The sequence below is a fragment of the Marmota monax genome, unplaced genomic scaffold, assembly GCF_021218885.2.
Source record: "Marmota monax isolate L192 unplaced genomic scaffold, Marmota_monax_Labrador192_F-V1.1 WCK01_AAM20220418_F8-fsc00200, whole genome shotgun sequence".
Taxonomy (NCBI): domain Eukaryota; kingdom Metazoa; phylum Chordata; class Mammalia; order Rodentia; family Sciuridae; genus Marmota; species Marmota monax.
The window spans coordinates 1,816,325-1,825,049 of NW_026692549.1; positions in this window are offsets into that span (position 1 = coordinate 1,816,325).

Here is an 8,725-nt window from a genome sequence, read left to right on the forward strand (position 1 = left end):
TGTTCCAGTCACTGGCCACATCGAGCAATGCGTCTTGAGAGCTTCCCACATCCTTGCTGGTTGGTTCTTCTCTCTCCTGTAATGTCAGTCTCTGGGGATGTGATGGTAAAGTCTCCGACAACCACAGGACATTGACCTGTCCCTCTGAGCAAACCTGCTAACTGGCCTTGCCTCATTAGACACATACACACAGGGCCACTGTCCTGTGCGTGCTCACTCTGGCCATTGTGAGATGAAGTGCTTCTGGCTTGGGGCGCCCTGCAGGCCACCCGCTCCCCAGGGCTGCATTGCCCCAGGGTCGTGGACGTCAGCACTCAGGACGCTTCGCCCTCCACATCTTGTATGCAAAGTGTCTCAGGGAAACCAGAGACGAGCCTTGAAAAGCTCACCGTCAGCCCTCTGTCACACAGTGCTCTGCTCACACCTGCTCAGTCTCGCTTTGTGGGCCTTTGATTTCATCTTTCCTTCAGTTTTTTTTTTGGGGGGGGCCTCACCAGCCACCTTGTACTCAGGGTCATTTTTAACTTAAACTTTTATCAGGTGTATAAGACGTGGTCACTACTGCTGTAAGTGGACACCACGCTGGGCTCCTAGAGCCTGCACAGCTGCAGGATAAGGGTAGACGAACAGGTCCTGGGTCAGGTCCCATGAGAAAGCCTTGATTAGAACCAAGGGTGTGGTGCCGGGTGGGAGAGCCAGCTGCCCATGTTCCAACGGGGCAGGTGAGGTCCCCGCGACGATAGAGAGTAGGGGACACCTGAGACGAGACGACAAACATTTCATCAGGGGCAACAGCCTTGTCTGGGCTTTGCCACAAAGCAGCACCTTAGCTTGGCCATCTGGACTGTGGCAAGTCTGAACCCTGCCCTGGAGGAACGTGCCATTCCACCTCCCCAGTGGTTTGTAGGCACTTCTCTTGGACAGGCGGGGAGAGGGCCTCTGCTCAAAGACACGCACATGTGTAAGACACAGACAGTTTTGAAATTCACTACACTTAAAGCTCAGGAATCAAAACATCAGGGACTGAGTGTCCATTTCACCCGCAGTATTGAGGACATGGAGCCGAGCAGCACCGGTACGCTAGGAAAGTGCCACCCACACTCACCACAGCACCAGGATGCTGCAGCTCAACCTGCCTGCTGCTTCATAAAAACTGTTCCATTAGGAGCTCTGGATCTTGACGAAAGGGTGAACCAACCCTGGCGACTGAGAGGGGGATAGACAACAGAACTTCCCACGGACTTAGAAATAACAACAACAACAACAAAAAAAAACCACATTGCTAAATGAACTTGTGGGTCAAGAAAAATTGAACTGGAATTAAAACAAAATTGAGAGTGAAGTAGAGACAGAAAGTGCAGCTGCAGGCAGGGGGAGCTCCAGGGCAGCCTCCGAGCTCTGCCGTGCCCGGGAACACTGTCAGTGTTGGTGTTTGACTGCAGCCGCAAGGCAGAGGCACCAAGGAAAGAAGCCAATGAGAGCAGGAGTCCACGGAGGGGAAATCACAAGACCATCAGAGCCTCTGCCAGGTTTGCACCCAGACTGAGAAAGGGACGTCCACCTGGAGAGACAGGCCACAACACAGAGGCATCAACAGCACTCCTTGTCAGAAAGAGGACAGGAATGTCAGTACTATTGTTGAAAGATGAAAATATCTGTCAATAAATTGGAAAATTCAGAAGAAATGGGAAAATTCCTGGGGAAAGTGTAAAGTAGTAATATTGATTATTAAAGAGTGGAAGCATGAAAAAATATTAGGAAGTGGAAGTAATAGTTATCATATTTTCCATAAGGAAAATCTCGGGTCCAGATAGTCTCATAGGAGGAGAACACTCAAATATTCAAGGAAGAGGCCTTCCCAACCTTACAGGAAATCTGCCAGGAAATAAAAGGACTACATCCTTCCAGCTGTTTTAAGAGTTGTACACCTGGATTCCAAAAGCAAACAGAGACGGGAGGAGATGGAAACTTATGGGCCACTTCACTATGAACCCAGACCCTTCACACAAACATCTCAGCTAACAAAAGCCAATGGCATATAAAAGGAAAAAAGCTAATCAAGTTAGTTTACCTCAGGAATGCAGGGATGATGTCACCTTTGAGGACCTTAAACTAACATATGCTACACTAATAGACTAATATGTAAGGACTGTAGGGTGTCTCAATAGATGCAGAAAATTTATTTAATAAAATTTAACACAAATTACTTGTAAAAATTCTTAGGAAATTATGAATAGAAGGAAATATTTTTAACTTGGTAGAGGATATTCTTTAAAATATACTAATGGATACAATCCTAAATGAGGTAAAATCAGAAATACCCTTTTGAAAAGTAATAAGAAATAAAGCAAGAATGTCCACATTTACTCCTTTTCTATGATATTAAATTAAAGGTCTTAAGTGGTGCAATGAAAATTTAAAAAGTGAAAGCATAAGGATTGGAAAAAACAAAACTATCACTGTCTGTGGAGGATACAGTCGCCTAGTAGAAAAGCTTACTGGCAAACTGCTAGAAATTCAAGTATAAAACAGTGGCTTGACATAAATATAAGAAACCAATTCTCCCTATATATACTCATTTCTGTATACTAGCAAAAGATTAGAAAATAATCTTTAAAAGGACACTTACAGTGACAACAGAACTCTTAAGAACTCAGAAATAAATCTAATGAAAAGCACAGGGGCTGGGGCTCCATAGCAAGAGTGCTTGCCTTGCACGTGCAAAGTGCTGGGTTCGAGCCTCGGCACCACATAAAAACAAACAAAATAAGGTATTATGTCCATCTACAACTAAAAAAATATTTTTAAAAATCTAGTGAAAAGTATAATACATTACCATGAAATCATGAACATTTTTGGTGAAAGGCATTTGACAGGCTTGTCTCAAGGATGCGATGAGCCACCTGGAGGTGATAAGACCTGCTGCACTCTGGCATGGCTCTTCAGCAAGGATGCCTGTCCTCTGAAAAGTTCTACAGAGTCCATGCAATTCACTGAAGTCATGTTTTCCCATAAATGTCAGAAACAGGTTCTAAAGTTCACATGGAATTGTAAGAGCAGGACTTTGGTAAGCAATCAGAACCATGAGATTCTGACGCAGGTGAGAAGCCAGCCCCTGAGCCTGGGGAGTTTAAATATCTGAATTTTAACTCTTAGTAGAAACTACAAATGAACATCTTTCTAACTTTATTTAGGTCACTGAGTACAAAATAAAAACTGGAAAATCTGGACATTTTAAAAGGAAGAACTTCATTCATTCATCAAAGAATGTCTTTAAAAAGCGGGAGGAGGTTTGGGTTAGGAGTATCAAGACTATGGAAATGAGAATAAGCAACCCGAGACGGAAACGAAGACTCACACTGTGTCACGTGGCCAGAACCAAAGGAGTACATCTGCTCCACTAGCAGTGGGAGGAAGGCCCATCAGGACCTCAGTGGACCTCTCCTATTGGCCTCAGAGTCACCATTCTAGGTTGGGAGCCATTATATCTAGAGGCTCCAAAGCTTCGATTCTGAGGCAAACCTGCTTAACTTCCCATAAGAACCCATGCCTGCTAAATGGTCAGCTGCACCCAGCTCACGATGCAGCTCCTAAGCATCCCGTGGAATTCCTCTCGTAGGCTGTGGAGCTGCTCTGAGTGCCCACCTGCTGTGGCTATCCTCAGAGGGACAACCTTGTGGTTTTGCCTCATGTCACCCACAAGACAATGAATCTCTCGCGTGAGATTCTGGTCTGTGGCTTGGTCTTTGGACTTTGTGTGGACTCTGAGTGTCTTTTCATCTCCTACTGTGCCTGTGGCCAGTCAGCTCGTCACAAGAGGCAAAGAGCCTCCACATGGGGCTCCCAGCATGAGCAGCCACACTGTAAAACAGCCACACTCAACACGGGGATGTCACCGTTAAAGGTGAGCAGACTCCACAGCTCAGCCATTCCATTGGCAAACACACATCCAGGAGAAACCTTGCGCCATAGAACCAGGCATATACGTCAATGTGCACAGCAACCCTGTCTGGAACGTCCACAGGAGGGCAGGAAACCGCCATCTTCAAAGCACTATTCTACAGAAATGAACGTTACCTAGATTTGCACAGCAATTTGAGTAAATCTCAGTAGCATGTTAATTGAAAAAAGAAACGGTTATAGCACTATACCCTTTTTGTTAAGTCCAAAGCAAATAATTGATAAATGGTAAATGGTAATGAACACACTCCATGCTGACATACGTGCATTGGCTAAAACTACTTTTTTAATGAGCAAGGGAATGATCCTTTCAGTAGTGTCCACTTGTGACAGGGAGGGGGTGGAGCACAGAGGTGAACGGAGGGAGGACATGCCAATCTCAATTACTAGGTTGGAGATGAGCTAAAGGTGTTTATTACCAAAGAAAAAAGGATCTACGCAGGGCTCAGTGACCCATCTCGGATCTGACCGCCTGCCTGCCAAGCACTCAGGTCTTTAAAGGAGGGAAACAAAACTGCACTCCTCTACCTGCGTCCAGAGGTCCCCAAGCCCAGGCCCAAGCTGCACTGTCAGTGGTCTCCATCTTTGGACAGCCCTGTGAAGAAGGGACGGAAAGACAAGAGAAGACGTCCACACTGACAGGCGAGCGGGGGAGGGGCTGAGGGTTTTTAAGGCCAGGACTAACTCCAGTGACCCTGCCAACGTCTGCGTCCCTGGCATGACTCTTCATCAGCAAGAGCCGAGGGCGGGCGCTGAGGACAAGTCACACCTCTCAGGAGCTTCCAGACCCAGCTCCAGCACTCTGCCTTGGAATCACTGTGGGGAGAGGATGCGGAGTCACGGAGCACAAGGGAGGCACCGGGTGTCTGTCCACTCTGAGATCTCAGGTGCTCTCCCTCAACCCACCCAGGGGCTGCTCCCTGGTGGCTCTGACAGCATGTAGGCCCTGTCCTGCGGTTCCTGTGTGAGGCCCTGGGGGGGTCTCGGCTCACGGGGAGCCACGTGGAGTGAGTGTCTGCAGTGTGCTAGGGCCTCTGGGAGCAGGTCACAGGCAGTCAGGGTCCCGCCTCTCAGGTGTACAGGAGAAAAGGAAACCAAGCCAGATGCAGGTGATGCATAGAAGCAGGCTGCAGCACACTCCGGGAAGCCCTTAGAGGGGACCCTATGCTTCCACAGTGAGGAGAATGCGTCAGGAGACAATTCCAATTGTCCACGTCAAACACACCAGTTCCATCAAGTTCTCAGGTATCCACAATCCCACCAGGAAGAGATCTGCAGGCATGTGGACTGGCTGGTGCCCGGGCAGGAGCACGCTAGCTGTGGTGGTGTCACTCTTTCTGAGCACCAGGCTGACTGAGGACACTCCCCACCATGGAGAGGATGAGAGCAGCCTGAGCAGAGCCAAGGGTCCAGGGCACAGGGGTGCCAGGGCACATCTGGGAGCAGAGGACGGCTGGTCTCTCCGGGCTCATGCTGAGGCAGAGGGCAAAGGCACACAATCGTACCAAAGGACACATCGTGTGTGTATTGGTGAATCTTCTCAATATTTCTAAATTATTTCAACTCTGAAAATTTGAAAATGGAAATAATAAACAGATAAACTAACCTCAGAATCAGGATCTGTCAGATTTTCATTAAAAAAGAAATCACATGCATTTTGCTTTCTGTGATCCAAAAACACTGAATGGAGAGTTCCAGAAACAGACATAGTCTTCATCACAGTGTGCTGCTGAGCTGGCAGGGGGCTTGAGAGAAGGCCATTTCTCAATAGTGATCTCATGGTTTTTGTTCTGCTTTGTAATTCCAGAAATTTCCACAGTGAAATGTTACTTCTGTAACAAGCAAATGTCAGGTAAGCCTCACCCAAGCTAAATATTTCAACAAAAATCGTTAACTCTCTGAAGCCACCCCAGGTAGGGCTCCAGGAGCCTGCCAGTGGCAGGGTGCTAAGTGCACCCGCAGGAAGTCTGAGGTGTGGTTGGGCACAGGTGGGAGTGGGCCCCACTGGCCTTGCAGGCTGTCCCCCAGGACTCCCAGGGCAGGTCCCTGCACTCGGCACAGGAGCGCTGCTCTGGGGATTCGGACGACTCACTCTTGCTTTTGTGTAGAGAGTGGACACATCCCAGCAGCTACACATGGAGGCAGATGGCCAGTCTTTAAAACCCCCAACAAAGGGACTCAAGTCCAGATTTTAAAACATCTTCTATTTGAATGATACTCAAGAAACAGAATTGCAAGCCAGCAACTGTGAGGAAAACATGGTATGTGCACCTCACAGAAGACCTGCGTGGAGAACGTCCTTACAGCATCATTGTCACCAGGGAAGTGCGGATGACAACCAAAATGAGGCCATGCCACTTAGCATGACACAGGCTGGACTGACACGCACCTGGTGCTGACGTGCAGCTGTGGAATGCTCGCGGGTGCAGGGAGAGGGAGCGGCTGCAGCCCTCGCCCACCCCATAGACCTGGGATCCTGCCTGTGGACTCACCCAGAGAAGACACATGTTCGGGTCAAACCTGCACAGATGCTTCATTGTCTGTGGTGCCCCAAAACTCTAAGTCTCCAAATACCCACTGACGGGTGGGGAGTAAACTGTGAGGTGACCACAGGATGGGCCATCACCTGGCCCATGGTACAACAGGTGAGCCTAGAATGCCGTCTTGAACACCTGGGGCCAGGGGTCAGCACATGGCGACTCTGGGGAAGGCAGGAGGCAGGCAGGGTGTGGGGTCCAGGTGGCAAGGTCCTTCTTAAGGGGCACACAGGGACTTCCCGTGCAAGAGGGCACAGACATCCCCAATACCTGGGGTGCTGGACACGGTGTGTTTGCCCAACTCATCAAGCTGGGTTCATCTACATATGTAAGTGAACTCTCCATGGCACATCACTGGGCGTGAGAATGGAACTGAGAGGCTGAAGTTCCTGGCACCATCCAAAGAGAAGGCACAGCAACAGCACAGCCACTTCCTGTCCCAGCCTGAAGGCCAGCAGGGAGGGGCCCAGCAGAGGGGTGAGAGCAACGGTCCCACCTTGGAGGCGAGCTGGCCGCTTCCTGGGCAGGCCCAGGCCCATGGCATCTGCTCCACTCGGGCCAGACGCCACGGCTCTCTAGAGGTCCCTCTCCTGCCACCGGTTGCAGCTTGGCATGATGGGTCTGGGCCTTGTCAGGGAAGATGGGCAGGCCAGGCAGGAAACTACATGGAAGCCACAGGTCAGGTGTGGAGACAGGCGGCGACTGGCACTTGGGGCTGCCTGTCGTCCCTGTGATGGCCTCCCCTGCCACCTGAGTCTGCGTCCAGGTGCTCCCAAACTGAGGACCTCACCTCCAGCAACTACTATGCAGCCAGGACTCAGGACCACTGTTTGCAGTGGAGTCCTCAGCCGACCTGGAGGAGCACTGGGGGCTGGTGGGCCGTCCCGGGTGGCATTCATATGCCATGCATCATCTCAACACTGGGAAGACAAGAGGGAGCTGAATGCACACATTGCCTGTAGGGGCTCCGTTGACTGCTGGAGCTGGGGGTCCCAGTTTCAACAGGCACAAAGGCTGGAAGACAGAGGCCAAGCAGGGGGCCCTCTGCACGGTGGGGCCCAGGGGCCATATGATAGCTGAGGCCTGAGGGGGTCTTGGGAGTGCGTGCTGGAGGTGCCCAGCAGCAAGCAGGTGCCCTGGAGCAGCCAGGCCAGAGCCCACAGGCCTGCCCATGCCTGTGCTCCCCAGGGAGGCAGGAGCCCCCGTGGGACACAGGCAGATGTGGGGCTTTGCCCACTTGGGCTGCCTTCCTGAGGGCCAAGTGGAGAAGAGGCAAGAGCACACCGCCAGGTGGCCGCACGACATGCCAGCAGCGAGGTGGCATTCAGTGGGTTGCGAGGTGAGTGGGAACCGGCTTCCTGAGGTGGCAGGTAGGGCACCCAGGGACGGCTGTGATCTCCGGCCTGAACGTCCACAAGGAGGCAGCTCTGCAGGGGTCACAGCCAGTCCCCTGCACGTCAGGGCGTGGCCCAGAGGCCGCTGGGCTGTCTCCCCCTCAGGGTGCTGTGGGGCCAGACTCCAAGACCAGAGGAGGTCCTGTGGGCCATCCCGCCTTCCTACCCTACCACAGGGCATCCTTCTCCTGGGCAGGGCTGAAACTTACACCTTCACCCTGGTGACCGTCTTGTCACCTCATGCAGGAAGGTCACCAGGTTCCAACTAAAGCCAAGGCAAGAGGGACAAGAGCCAGGTCCTACACATCTTCCCAAGAGTATCTGCCCACTCTCCATTCCCCTGGTCACACCCCAGAAGCCCTGGTTCTGGGTCTGCCTGGCACCGACTGTGATTCCGGGAGAGGAGGCGGCCAAGCCATGCCGGAGTTGGAGGATAGCAGGCCCTTCTGCCTCTTGCACACAGTCTTCACTGACACAGTGACGGACAATGGCAACATTTCCAGAAATGTCACCAGTTTCTCATGGCTCTGAAGACAGGAAGACCTTTGCCTCTATGGTACAGCGTTAAGTCTTCTCAGAAGAGTTTAATGACCCAAGATGCTGACTAGCCGTTAAGTAAATCCTGAAATAAACATGACCACTCTGGATTCATCTTCCACAGCCATAAGGTGAGAGTTCCCTCCCTTCTCCATGGCTCGAGGGCCTGCTCACTGAGGGCGTGTCCCTGCCTCTGGAGCGTCATCGTATGCATCATATAATGCTCACTTGAGCAGCCTGGATCCCAGCCCCCCACAGTGCTTCATGACCAAGGGGAACAGAAAACATTTCCCCCGT